The sequence below is a fragment of the Felis catus genome, chromosome B1 (assembly GCF_018350175.1).
Source record: "Felis catus isolate Fca126 chromosome B1, F.catus_Fca126_mat1.0, whole genome shotgun sequence".
In the NCBI taxonomy this organism is placed as follows: domain Eukaryota; kingdom Metazoa; phylum Chordata; class Mammalia; order Carnivora; family Felidae; genus Felis; species Felis catus.
Window position 1 is genome coordinate 3,668,405 of NC_058371.1, and position 13,225 is coordinate 3,681,629.

The 13,225-nt window shown below is 36.4% G+C and overlaps 1 protein-coding gene and 1 long non-coding RNA gene across 5 annotated transcripts in view; one reads left to right on the forward strand and one right to left on the reverse strand.

Annotated features, from left to right (window-relative positions):
* The window catches only part of LOC123385163, a 157,132-nt gene extending 149,166 nt beyond the window's left edge, over window positions 1–7,966 (forward strand). For 2 of the 3 annotated variants that reach the window (XR_006597309.1, XR_006597308.1), the window contains exon 4: window positions 1,393–7,966. This is a non-coding gene — a long non-coding RNA (uncharacterized LOC123385163). The remainder of the gene's footprint in view (window positions 1–1,392) is intronic. The other variant, XR_006597307.1, reaches the window with a different exon arrangement.
* Window positions 1–13,225, reverse strand: part of CSMD1 (CUB and Sushi multiple domains 1) — a 2,016,427-nt gene that overhangs the window by 935,751 nt on the left and 1,067,451 nt on the right. The gene's annotated exons all lie outside the window — the stretch shown is intronic.

Below are 13,225 nucleotides of genomic sequence, written 5' to 3' on the forward strand. Positions count from 1 at the left end.
AATTTCTCTTTCCTCTGCTTTGTTATTAGTGATTAAAAGTGCAATAGATTTCTGTATGTTAATTCTGTATCCTGCAATTTACTAAATTTATTCCAATAGTTTTTGGACTCCTTGAGATTTTCTGTATATTGTATCATGTCATATGCAAATAGTGAGTTTTACTTCTTTCTTACCAATTTGGGTGACTTTTCTTTCTTTTTTGTGTTGGTTCCTGCAGCTGGGACATTTAGTACTATGCTGAATAAAAGTGGCAACAGCGGCCATTCATTTATGATCTCAGAGAAAAGCTCTCAGTTTTTCACTATTGAGTAGGATGTTAGCTTTGGGTTTTTCATATGCTCATAATGTATTGAGGTATGGTTGCTATAAACACCTATGTTGTTGAAAGTTTGTATTATGAACGGATGTTGGATTTTGTGAAATGCTTTCTCCATCTATTGAAATGACCATATGATTTTCATCTTTCATTTTGTTGGTGTGGTGTATCATGTTGATTGATTTGCTGATATTGAACCATCCTTGCATCCAGGGAGTAAGTCCCATTTGATCATGGTTAATGATTCCTTTAATGAATCGTTAAATTTGGTTTGCTAATGAGATACTGGCCTGTGGTTTTCTTTTTTTGTTTTTGTTATCAGTGTAATGCTGGCTTTTGAAATGAATTTGGAAGTCTTTTTTTTCCTGTTCTATTTTTTAGAAAAATTGATTTTATAGAAAATCTGTAGAGACCAATTACTAGCAAAAAAATGGAATTGATAATCTAAACTCCCAACACCAGTCCAGAACTATATGAATTCACAGGAAAATTCTATGAAACATTTAAAGAAGAGTTCATATCTATACTAGTCAAACTATCACAAAATGTACAAGAGCAAGGAAAGCTTCAAAATATATTCTGCAGTCTTCATTTTAACAGTTTTTGTTGGGTTTAGATCTTGGGCGGCTTAATAAATGCATGGATAGAAAATTTAGGGAGCATTTCCCTGTGGAAATGAGGGAGGAGACGTGAAAATGAGAGTGAGATGTTAGGTTTTGCCGTGTTTTGAAGTGATCCTTTTTATTGGAGGATCAATTTATTTTAAACATTTTAAGTGCTTTTTAATTATATTTGGATGCTGAGCGGAGATTTTTTTTATTGGATGTCCTCCTGCTTCAGGATGAATGCGAAGCATCCTTGCCTTACAGGTTTCACATACCTATTTCTAAATGCTTTTTAAAAGCATAGCATTGCTATAAAAGTAAAAAAAGAATCCGTTCTATCCTGTCAACTTAATACTTAGGTGGAACATGTGGTATTTCTTCGGTATGGTTTGTACAATCAAAAGCCCAGTTTTAGTAACTAGTTGTCATTTTTATGAGACATTTCTCTTCACATGGGTGCTTCACTTTCAGTGTTTACATTGTCTACCTCCCCAGAGGACTGACTGGTACGAAAAGTAGAAGGGAAATAATTGATGAGCTATTGGAAAACATTTATCACAAAGGTGAGAATTTTTGTCTGTATAATAATCCAAATTAGTCAAACCTGAACTAGAATTTCCTCACTTGTAACATGAACTTAGCAACACTGATTCTTAAATATTACATGAATGATGTATATAGATGCTCTTAAAATTTAGACACGAGGATAACTATTAAGCAGCTATGTTATACAAGTTAAAATATTACTGTCAGTGCTATGACAAAGAGAAGCTGCCAATAGTGAGGGGGGTCTGCTACTTTGGGTGTTCTCAGGTACTGAGAACTTGATGCAAGAATTTGAATATAGGTGGTTTGTTAAGTAATTTCAGGCAGATTTGAGTGAACAAGGGGGTTGAGACAGAGGAATAAAATATGGTTTAAGAATGTTTCATAGTTCACAGTATATGGCCACATCACATTAGAATTTCTGAGAAGTGTACAAAGCGACCACCAGAATTGGGCTCTCAACAGATGGACCCTGACGAACTTATTTCTCCACTGGCTTCCATCCTCCATTGGTTGAGGATTCCCTGGGAGGAAAACCTCCCTCACTCACCCCGCTTCCAGGCTATACCTCTGCAAAAGGCTGGTGAGCCCCAAGGACTATGTTAGGATGTACAAAGAATCATTTGGAGCAGCTGCAGGTGAATGTTGGTGGCTTTGAGCTCACATGGAACTGCCCACCACAGTTGCCAGGGTCCTGGCGGATTCCGGTGGGCATTAGAGACATCTGTCATACTAAAGATAGAACTGAGTTGCTGAAAAGGAAGCTATTTCAATGCTAATCATCATTGTAATGGTCATGAGACACCTTATATTGACTTATACATAGACTTAAGGAAAAGGGATAAACTCTAAAAGGTGCCTTGAGGGCACCAAAAACACTAACTATAATGTTACTCATCACACAATGGAAGAATTAAGTTGACAAATGTATTTATAGCTTGATATTTAAACAACATTTATAAAAAAGAATTCCCAATATTATGGTTTCCATTTAGAAAAGCCATCTGGCTTTAGCTAGTTGGCATAACGGCTAATAACTCCGGCAAAGAGCAGAGAACTCTCCAATGGAGTTCCCAGCTGCCCGAGGGTCAGCTTAAGAGGCAGAGTGTGCAGCTCTCTATGGTGAAGGCGTTAGTGAGTTGGCCGCTAATGTACAAACGTGGCATGTGCCTTTAGTTGTCTCTCCGTCCACCACCGTCAGTTTTCTCAGCAGGACAGAGTTTCAGTACAAGCATTCCACTTGCCTGTAGCAACACTGCATGAAATATTGAACCGCCATTAGGTTGTGACTCTGCAGGGAAACGTTTGATCTTTTTTTTTGTCATGGTTAAAGAGTTAATGTGTCACAACTACTTTAATAATGCATTATTGAGCGGTCCATAAAATATGTAATTAACATTTTCAATATTTTAATTTTTTTTAACAAACAGTACAGAGTATGAATAAATTCTTAAGGGATAATAGACTTTAAATGAAAATTAATCTTTGTAAAGGACTATTCTATTGAGTGTATTAACATTTTTTTTCTTAAAATACTTTGGAACACAATCATGGCAGGAGCATAATTCATTTGGCCACAGTTTTGACCTAGAGTAAGTGAGGATATTGTTTAAAAGCATCTCTCTAGGAAAAAGGGGATGTCTGGAAGTTGGTTGTCTTAAGAAGACAGAAGTGTTTGACGCTGAAACCCTGAAAGAAGAACTTGGTATGTAATTGGTGGGGAATTGACACAGTTCTAAAGTGCACTAAGACTGCACTGACTTTTCTCTCTGTCCTTGCTTGGTCTTTGAGACTGGCCTGTTTCCTTCCAAAGTACTGCAGCCAAGAGTCATGCCAGAGCAAGGATGTAATACGGATTTGCTGATGGCAACTTAAATTCTGTTCTTTACAGAGGCACAGAAAGCCGCACTTTTCTCCACTTACAGGATTTCAATCACTTGTACACAAATGGCTGGACTTGAAATGTATGATCAAACACATGAATAATCATACAGAGCCCCAAGTGCTAAGCACCCAACTCTCTGTGCTGAAAGATCTTTATGCCAGCTTTCTGGGGAGGCTCACTAGGGGGAGTCGGCTTTGGGAAGAGAAACCAAACACTTGTGCAATAGCGCCACCTTATGGAGAACAAAAGAATGATTCTAATAGTTCAATAGACTGGTATGCACAGTTGACTCTTGAACTGTGTGCATGAACTAAATGTAGGTTTTTTTTTTTTTATGGATGCAGTACAGTAAGTGTATTTTCTCAACATTTTCTTTTCTCTAGCTTACTTTAAGACATATAATGACATAACATATAAAATGAATTCATTGTTTAAGTAGTTGGTAAGATTTCCCCTGTCAATAGTAGGCTATTAAGTTTTGAAGCAGACTTTAATGTTATACATAAATTTTGATTGTACAGGTCAGCATCTCAACCCCCTGCTTTAGTCAAGAGTCAGCTGTAGAATTCTAAGTAAATGAAACCTTGTCTCAGGGGAAAAAATTTGCTACTTCAAAGGTAGCAACAGTGGTCTATCTCCTCAAATGCTATGACAACACATGTCAGTATGGTATCACAAAGAGAAAATGATTTCTCCAGCAACCAAACTCATAAAAATGGAATATTGTGATACAACTTGTAAAGAATTCAAAATAGCTCTTTATGAAGAAATTTCAGAAAGTCAATTCAATGAATTCATGAATAAAATTAAATTCTGGAGCTGAAGAACTCAAAAATAATATGAACAATGAATTAGAAAGCACTGAAAACAAGGTGGATCAAATGGAAGAGAGAATACACAATCTGGAAGACAGGAATATGGAAATGGTCCAGGTGATAGAGGAGAAAAAAGACAAAGAATTTTTTTTAATTGAAGAAACCCTATAACATTTATCAAACTGACTTAACAGGTAAACCAGAAGGAGGAGAAAGAGAGAAAGGAGCAGACTGTATTTAAAGATATATTGCATTATTTTGGTGCCAAAAAAAAAGTATAATGAAACTGACAAAGGTCAATGGTGAAGAAAGAATTTTAAAGGCAACCAGGTGGGCAGGTGGGGGGAAGTAACCTACAGTGATTTCTCAGGGAATGGAACTGATGGAAAACACCATTTGCCTTCACCTCCTTCAGCCTGTCTGATGTTGAAGGGAAGCAGTTCTAACACTATCTACCTACTTCACCTGCCCCAGCTAGTGCCTCTCTGAAGTGGCTCTAGCCCCACCACACACAGTGGGCAGCGTCCGTTGGGACAAATGTCCCTAGAAGGTGGCTGCCATGCTCAGCACTGTCACCACACCAAAGGAAGCCTTGAACCAGGACACAGGGCCAGCCCAGCCCATCAGCATGCCTGCAGCAGTCCAGGGACAACAGCTCACACAGGGGCTACTCTGGAGCATATGGTTCTGAGGAGCAGCAGGGATTGCACTACTGGGCCCCACAGGACACCTTGTACATAAGGACACTACTTTCAAGACCGAGAGACCTAGCTGACCTGCCTAATACATAGAAACAAATACAGAAAGACAAAATGAAGAATCAGAGGAATATGCTCCAACCGAAAGAACAGGACAAAATTAGAGCTAAATGAAAAGCGATCTACCTAAGACTTCAATATAATGCTCATTCATGAGAGAACTTCAATAAGCAGACAGGAAATACTTAAGAATACAGTAACTAAAATTAAAAATCCACTAGAGGGATTTAAGAGTAGATTGGTGGATGCAGAGGAACGGATCAAAATCCGGAAGGCAAGGGTAGTAGAAACTCATCCAAGCTGAACTGCAAAAACACAGAATTTTAAAAAATGAAGCTAGATTAATGGACCTCTGAGACCAACATCAAGCATATTAACACTCTCATTAGAGGAGAGTATTCTCCCCTGAGAGAGCAGACAGAAAGGGACAACTTCCCTAACCTAGTGGGAAAAAAGAGGTTCTGAGAAGCACACAGAGTCCCAAAAAGGATAAACCCAAGGGAATTCACACCAAGACAGAGTAAATACAATGTCAAAAATTAAAAAGAATCTTAAAAGCCAGGAAAAAGCAATTAGTTATATAAAAAAACAAACAAACTTGACAGCCAAGTAGTGGCATAGTATTTGCTGAAACAAAAAGACACCATCCTATACCCAAAAATACTGACCCCATCAAGGATATTATTCAGAATTGAAGGAGAGTTTCCAAGACAAAAGTTAAAGAATCTCATCAGCACTAAGCTGGCCTTGTAAGAAATGTTAAAAAGACTTCTCTTGTAGTCATAACCTTTTCTATTTAAAGAATTATTAAAGGAAAAAAAGTACACGGTAAGAGCAAACAGAGTAAAACAAGTATGAAGGTTAAAAGACCAATGAAAAGTACAGTTCATCTACAAAAGATACACAAAACTAAAAATGTAAAATATGACATATGCAAATGAGGGGTAAAAATCCAGTGCTTTGTGTCTGAAATTAGGCAACCATGAACTTACTATTGACTGCTATAGGTATAGCACGTTCTAGATGAAACTCACAGTAACCACAAATCAAAAAACTTGTAATGCATAAAGAACCAGAAAACAGTGAAGCACATACCAATTACCTAAAATGCAAACGGTATGAGGTTCTAATCAAAAGATAGGTGACTGGATGAATAAAATAGCAAGCCTCATCTATAGAGTGCCTGTAGGAGACTACTTCCGACATCAAGACACAGACTGAAGGGAGGAAAAGAGAAGTTTCATGTAAACGAAAGAGGAAAAACTGGGGTAGCAATCCTTATTTCAGACAAAATAGACATTAAAACGGACTGTCACAAGAGACAAAAAAAAAACCACTACATAATGATAAAGGGATCAATCCAACAAGAGGATGTACTGATTGCAAATATTTATGCACCCAGCATAGGGTTACCTAGATTTATAAAGCCAATATTAAAAAAGAGAAATTGAAGGCAGTACAATGATAGTATGGAACTTTACCACCCCACTTACATTAATAAAATGGATCATCCAGACCAAGAATCAATAAAGAATCCATGGCTTTGAATGACACATTAGACCAAATATATACAGAACATTCTTTTCAAGTATGCATGGAACATTTTCCAGAACAGAAAACATGTTATACCTAAAATAAGTCTCAATAAGTTTAAGAAGATTGGAATAACAACAAGCATCTTATTCAACATAGTGGTAGAACAAGAATGTACAGAATTGGAAAAAAAAAAAAATATGGAGGCTAAACAACCAAAGAGGAAATAAAACAAATACATGGACCAAATGAAAACAAACATTATGGTTCAAATCTTCAGGATATACCAGGAGCGGTTCTCAGAGAAAAGTTTATAGTGCTATAAGCCTACCTCAATAAACAAGAAAAATTGCAATCTTTACACCTAAGGGAGGAAAAAAGTCCAATGTTAGAAGAAATACGATAATGAAGATCACAGTGGGGAAAAATGAAGGAGCTCAAAAAAAAAAAAAAAAAACAAAAGATCAGTGGAACTAAGAACTGGCTTTGGAAAAGGTAAGCAAGCCTTTAGCCAGATTCGCAAGGAAGAGAGGGTAGGACTCAAAATCATAAATGAAAGGGGATACATGACAGTTGACACCTCAGAAATACAGAGCATCATAAGAAATTATGTAAAATGTGCCAACAAACTGAACAACCATTCTCGGAAACATACAATCTTCCAATAATGGATCCCAGAGAAATAGAAAATTTGTACAAATTCCAACAATGTTCACAACAGACGGCCTCACTGGCGAATTTCATTAAACTCTTAAAGAAGAGTTAAAGCCTAGCCTCAAACTGTGCAACACACACACAAAGATTTACAGGTCAATATTCCTGATAAACATAGATTTAAACATCCTCAACAAAAATACATTAAAAGGATCATTCCACAATGATTAATGAGGGATTTAATCCAGGGATACGAGGGTGATTGAGTATTTACAAATCAAATTGATGTACCAAATTAAAAATGGGAAAAATCACATGATTATCTTAATGCAGAAAAAGCATTTCCCAAAGCCCAACATCTGTTTAAAATTCTCTGAAGATAGAGGAAATATAGAATCAACACCACATATGACAGTCTCAGGCTAAAAACATGCTCCAGGCATACCAGGAACAATGCAAGGATGTCCATTCTCACCATTTGTATTCAACATGGTAGCAGGAGCCCTCCCCAGAGCAGAGACAATAAAAATAAATAAAACTATTGAAATTGGTAAGGAAGAAGTAAAATTTTCACAACTGAAAGAAAACCCTAAAGACTCCACACACACAAAGCTAATAAAATTAATGAGTTCTTCAGAACTCAGAAATCTGTTGCTTTGTTATACGTCTTTAATTCCAGTATAGTTAACAGTGTAATATTAGTTTCAACCGTACCAAATAATGATTCAGCACTTCTATACAACACCCTGTGCTCAGCACCACCAGTGTATTCCTAAATCCTCATTATCAATAACCCACCTCCACCCTCACTTCCCTTTGGGAACCAACCGTGTGTTCTCTACAATGAAGAATCTATCTTTGTCTTGTTTTCTCCCTTTGCTTGTTCATTTTGTTTCTTAAATTCCACATGTTATTTCACTCATATGGTCTTCGTTTTTCTCAGCCTGAATTATTTCCCTTAGCATTATACTCTCTAGCTCCACTCATGTTTTTGCAAGGTTGTGGAGAAATAGGAACACTCATGCACTGTTGCTAGAAATGCAGAATAGTGCAGTCACTGTGGAAAACAGTATGGAGAACTCCTCAAAAGCTTAAAAACAGAACTACTCTGTGATCCAGCAATTGCACGACTGGGTATTTACCCAAAGAATACAAGAACATTATTCTGAAAGGATACATGCACCCCTATATTAATAGCAGCAATACTTACAATAACCAAAGTATGGAACAGCCAATTTCCATTGGCTGATAAATGTATAAAGAAGATGTGATCTATTTCTGCAACAGAACGTTATTCAGCCAGAAAAAAGACTGAAAGCTTGCCATTTGCAACAACGTGGATGGGGCTAGAGACTATCGTGTTGTGTTTTGATACAGGAATAACAAACTAAGAAAATCTGATTTAAAATTGCACCAAAAAGAATAAAATACCCAAGGAATAAATATAACCAAGGAATTAAAAACCTATACCCTGAACTGTAATATATTGATGATAAACTGAAGATGGCACAAATAAGTGGAAAATATTCCATGCTCATGATTTGGGAGAATATTGTTAAAATGTCCATACTACGCAGAATAATCTACAGATTCTTGAAATCCCTATCAAAATACCAATAGCATTTCTTATAGAAGTAGAACAAATAATTGTAACATCTGTATGGAACTATTAAAGCCTCAGAAAAGGACCAAACTGACCATCTCATGATCCCAGGTTTCAAACTATACTACAAAGCTGTAGTAATCAAAACAGTGTACTGGCACAAAAATACACGTAGATCAGTAGAACAAAATAGCCCCGAAATGAACCCATGCTTATATGGTCAAGCTTACATGCTTATAAGACGAAGGAGGCAAGAATATACATTGGGGGAAATGCAGTTTCTTCAGTAAATGGTGCTGGGAAAACCAGATCACTTTCTTAGACCACACATAAATGTATGACCTGGAACCATAAAAGCCTCAAAACAAAAACATAGGCAGTAAACCTTTGGACTTCAACCTTTAGCAATATTTTTCCAGATTTGTCATCTTCGGGAAAGGGCAGCAAGCAAAAATAAACTATTTGGACTATATCAAACTAAAAAAGTTCTTAAACAGGCAAACCAACAAAATGAAAAAGCAACATATTAAATGGAAGAAGCTATTTGCAAATGATAGACCTAATAAGGGATTAATGTCCAATATTGAAAAATTGCTCCAAAAACTCAGCATGTGTACACACACACACAAATCAATTAAAATAGCAGCAGTGGACCTTAATACTTTTTCTAAGACGATATACAGATGGCCAACACATAAAAAGATGTGCAACATCACGGGAATGAAATCAAAACCACAGTGAGATACCACCTCGCGCACATCAAAAAACAAGTATTGGCAAGGATGCAGAGGAAAGAGAACTCCCATGCACTGTTGGTGGGGATGTGAATCGGTAAGCCACTGGGTGTCTAAGAAGGAGAAAACAAATGAACAGATTGTGCACCCCTATGTTTGTTGCAGCACCATTCACAATAGCCAAGAACTGGAATCAACTGAGTATACGTTGACAGATGAAGAAAATGTGGTATTTGGTAGACACAAAAAAGAAGGAACTTTTGCCATTTGTTACAGCATGGATGATCTAGAGGGTATAATGCTAAGTGAAATGAGTCAGAAAGAGAAAGATCAATAACATATGGACTTAGTTATATGTAGAACCTAAACACCAACAAAAAAGGAACAAACCAAACAGAAACAGACTCCTAGATACAGAGAACAAATTGGTGGTTACCAGAGCAGAAGCTGATGGGGAGAGGGGTACAAAATAGCTGATGGGATTTAAGATGTACAAACATTCACTTACAAGTCAGGGATTTAAAAAAGTAAAACATAGAAAATACAGTAATAACTTTTTATCTTACACCTGCTATGGTAAACATTTTATAACATACGTAATTGTGAAATCATGGTTATATGCCTGAAACTATTGTAGTATTTCACCTATACTTCAAATAATGCATACAGAAAAAGATTAAGCCATGAAGGAACCCCTACCAGGTTCTGAGCAGAAATATCTAAAGGTCAGGAGAAAGTGGAATGACGTATTCAATGCACTCACTATAAGAGAAAATTTGCCAGCCAAGAATATTCTAGCCAGCAAAGTTATATTTCAGATACATAAAGGCTTTCCCAAATGAAAAAAAGAAAAGAAAGAAAAATCTGAGGGAGTTCAGTACCACTAGACTTGCCTTACAAGAAATGTTGAAAGGAGCTCTTCAAGCTGAAATAAGTCCATGTTACACAAAATTCTGCCCAAGGTCACAAATAGCTAGAATTAGAAAACTATAACTCTACTTTAGTGTGTTAATCATACTATGGAGGTTAAAAAGAGCATTAAAAACTAAAGTTTGGTAATAAGTTCGCAGCATAAAGAGATAATATGTGATGTCAAAAACATAAAGAGGGAGGAGTAAACAGATGGAATCGTTATAAGAAAATGAAGAGAAGTTGCCATCAGCAGAAACAGGATCGTTTTATCCATGAGGTATTTTATGTAAACCTCATGCTAACACAAAGGGAGAATCTACAGCAGATACCTAAAACATAGAGGAGATTAAGTATATCACTATAGAAAACCATCGGTTTACAAAGATATACAAAACAACCAAAAGGCAAAAGGTCATCACCTTAAATAGAAATTGAAGTCAGCAATCAAAGGGCACAGAGTGACTAGATGATTTAAAAAACAAGTTTAATATACTGCCAACAGGTGACTAATTTCCATTGTACAGACGCATATAGGCTGTGTGTCTATGTGTACAGACACACAAAGGGGTAAAAGATAATAGCAATACATCAAGAAGACAACAATAATTGTGAATATATATGCTCCTAACAGCCAGCACCAAAATATATTAAACAAACACTAACAGATTTTTAAGGGAAGACGACAATACAATAATTGCAGAGGAAGTAAATATCCCACTATCAGCAAAGGATAGATCATACAGATAGACAATCAAAAGGAAATACTGAGCTTAAGTCTATTTGTTATAAACTATAGTTTGATAGATACAGAACGTTCCATCCAAGAGGGGCAGAATACCCATTCTTCTCAAGTGAACATGCAATTTTCTCTTGGATAGGTGGATCATATGATAGGACATAAAACACAAATCTTAGCAAATTTAAGACTAGAACTATCAACTATTTTTTTTTAATTTTTTTTTCAACGTTTATTTATTTTTGGGACAGAGAGAGACAGAGCATGAACGGGGGAGGGGCAGAGAGAGAGGGAGACACAGAATCGGAAACAGGCTCCGAGCCATCAGCCCAGAGCCTGACGCGGGGCTCCAACTCACGGACCCCGAGATCGTGACCTGGCTGAAGTCGGATGCTCAACCGACTGCGCCACCCAGACGCCCCGATATTGTTAAAATCCATACTTCCTAAAGCCATCTACAAGTCAATCCCTGTAAAAATACCAAAGATATAGAACACTCCCAAAATTTGTGTGGAACCACGAAAGACTCCAAATAGACAAAGAAATCCTGAGGGGGGTGGGGGTGAACCAAAGATGGAGGGATCATGCTGCTTGATTCAAACTATAGTAAAAAGCTATAGTTATAAATAGAGTGAGGTACTGGCACAAAAAACAAATAACAACAAAAGAGATAAATCAATAGAACAGAACAGAGAGGTCAGAATAAAATGGCAGCATATCCAGTCAACTAATATTCAACAAGAAGTCAAGATTATCCTCTGGGGAAAGCAGTCACTTCAACAAACGGTTCTGGGAAAACTGGAAACACACAAGAAATTGTACCCCTATCTCATACCACTCACAAAAATTAAATTGAAACAGACTAAAGATTTAAACATAAGGAGCTGATTCCATATAACTCCTAAAAGCAAATGCAAGGAAGAAGCTCCTTGATACTGGTCTTAGCAGGAAATTTTGGACAGGATACAAAAATCACTAACACAAAAACGAGACTAAATAAAACTCAAGATTTTGGGCAGCCAAAGAAACGACTAACAAAATGAAAAGGCAACCTACAGAAGGAAAAAAAAATTTTACAAACCCTAAATTGTTAACCCCTCTATATATGTGGTTAATATCCAAAATATACAATCTAATATCAAATAATACAACCTGATTAAAAAAAATTAGAAACACTAAATACACTGTTTTTTTTTCCATTGAGCACATGAAAATATGCTTGGCATCATTAATCATTAGGAAATTCAAATCAAAACCACAATCAGATATGGCCTCACACATGTTACAGAGGCTGTTATCAAGCAGACAAGAGATAACAGGTGCTGGTGAGAATGTGGGAACTCTTATACACTGTTGGTGAGAATGTAAATTGGTCCAACCACTTTGAAAAAACAAATGGAAGTTCCTCAAGAAATTACATATAGGTCTACCATATGATCCAGAAAATCTACTTCTGACTATATACCTAAAGGAAAGAAAAACAGGATTGTGAAAAAATGTATGCACTCCTATGTTTATTGCAGTATTGTTCATAATAGCCATGATATGGAAGCAAGCTAAATGCCTATCAACAGATAAATGGGTAAAAATGATTTTGTATGTATACACCTTAAAAATCATTCACAATTCAATCTTGTTAAAAAAACGAAACAGTAAAATGGTGGTCACCAGGAGATTGGGGGTGGGGAGGAGAGCAAGACTGATGTTGTTTAAAGGTACAAACTTAGGCAGAAAATAAGCCATAAAGATCTAATGTAGAGTATAATGAGTATAGACAACAATATTGTACTACATTCTGCAATGTGATAAATATTACTACAATGGCAACATCACAATATATACATATATCAAAGTAATACCTACACATTAAATTTACTCAACGTTATAGGTCAAGGTCAATAAAGAAAATGTAAAAAGAAAGGCAATTCAAAGAATGATGTCTACACAAATAGGAAATTATTAATAAAGAGCTAGAGAAACCTAAAAGAATCAAATAGAAATTCTGGATCTGAAAAATTCGATAGCTGATAGGACAAACACACTATAAGAATTAACAGATTTGAGCAGGCAGCAGAAAAAAATAGCAAATGTGACTACAGGGCAATTGAAACTATGAAGTCTCAGCTGC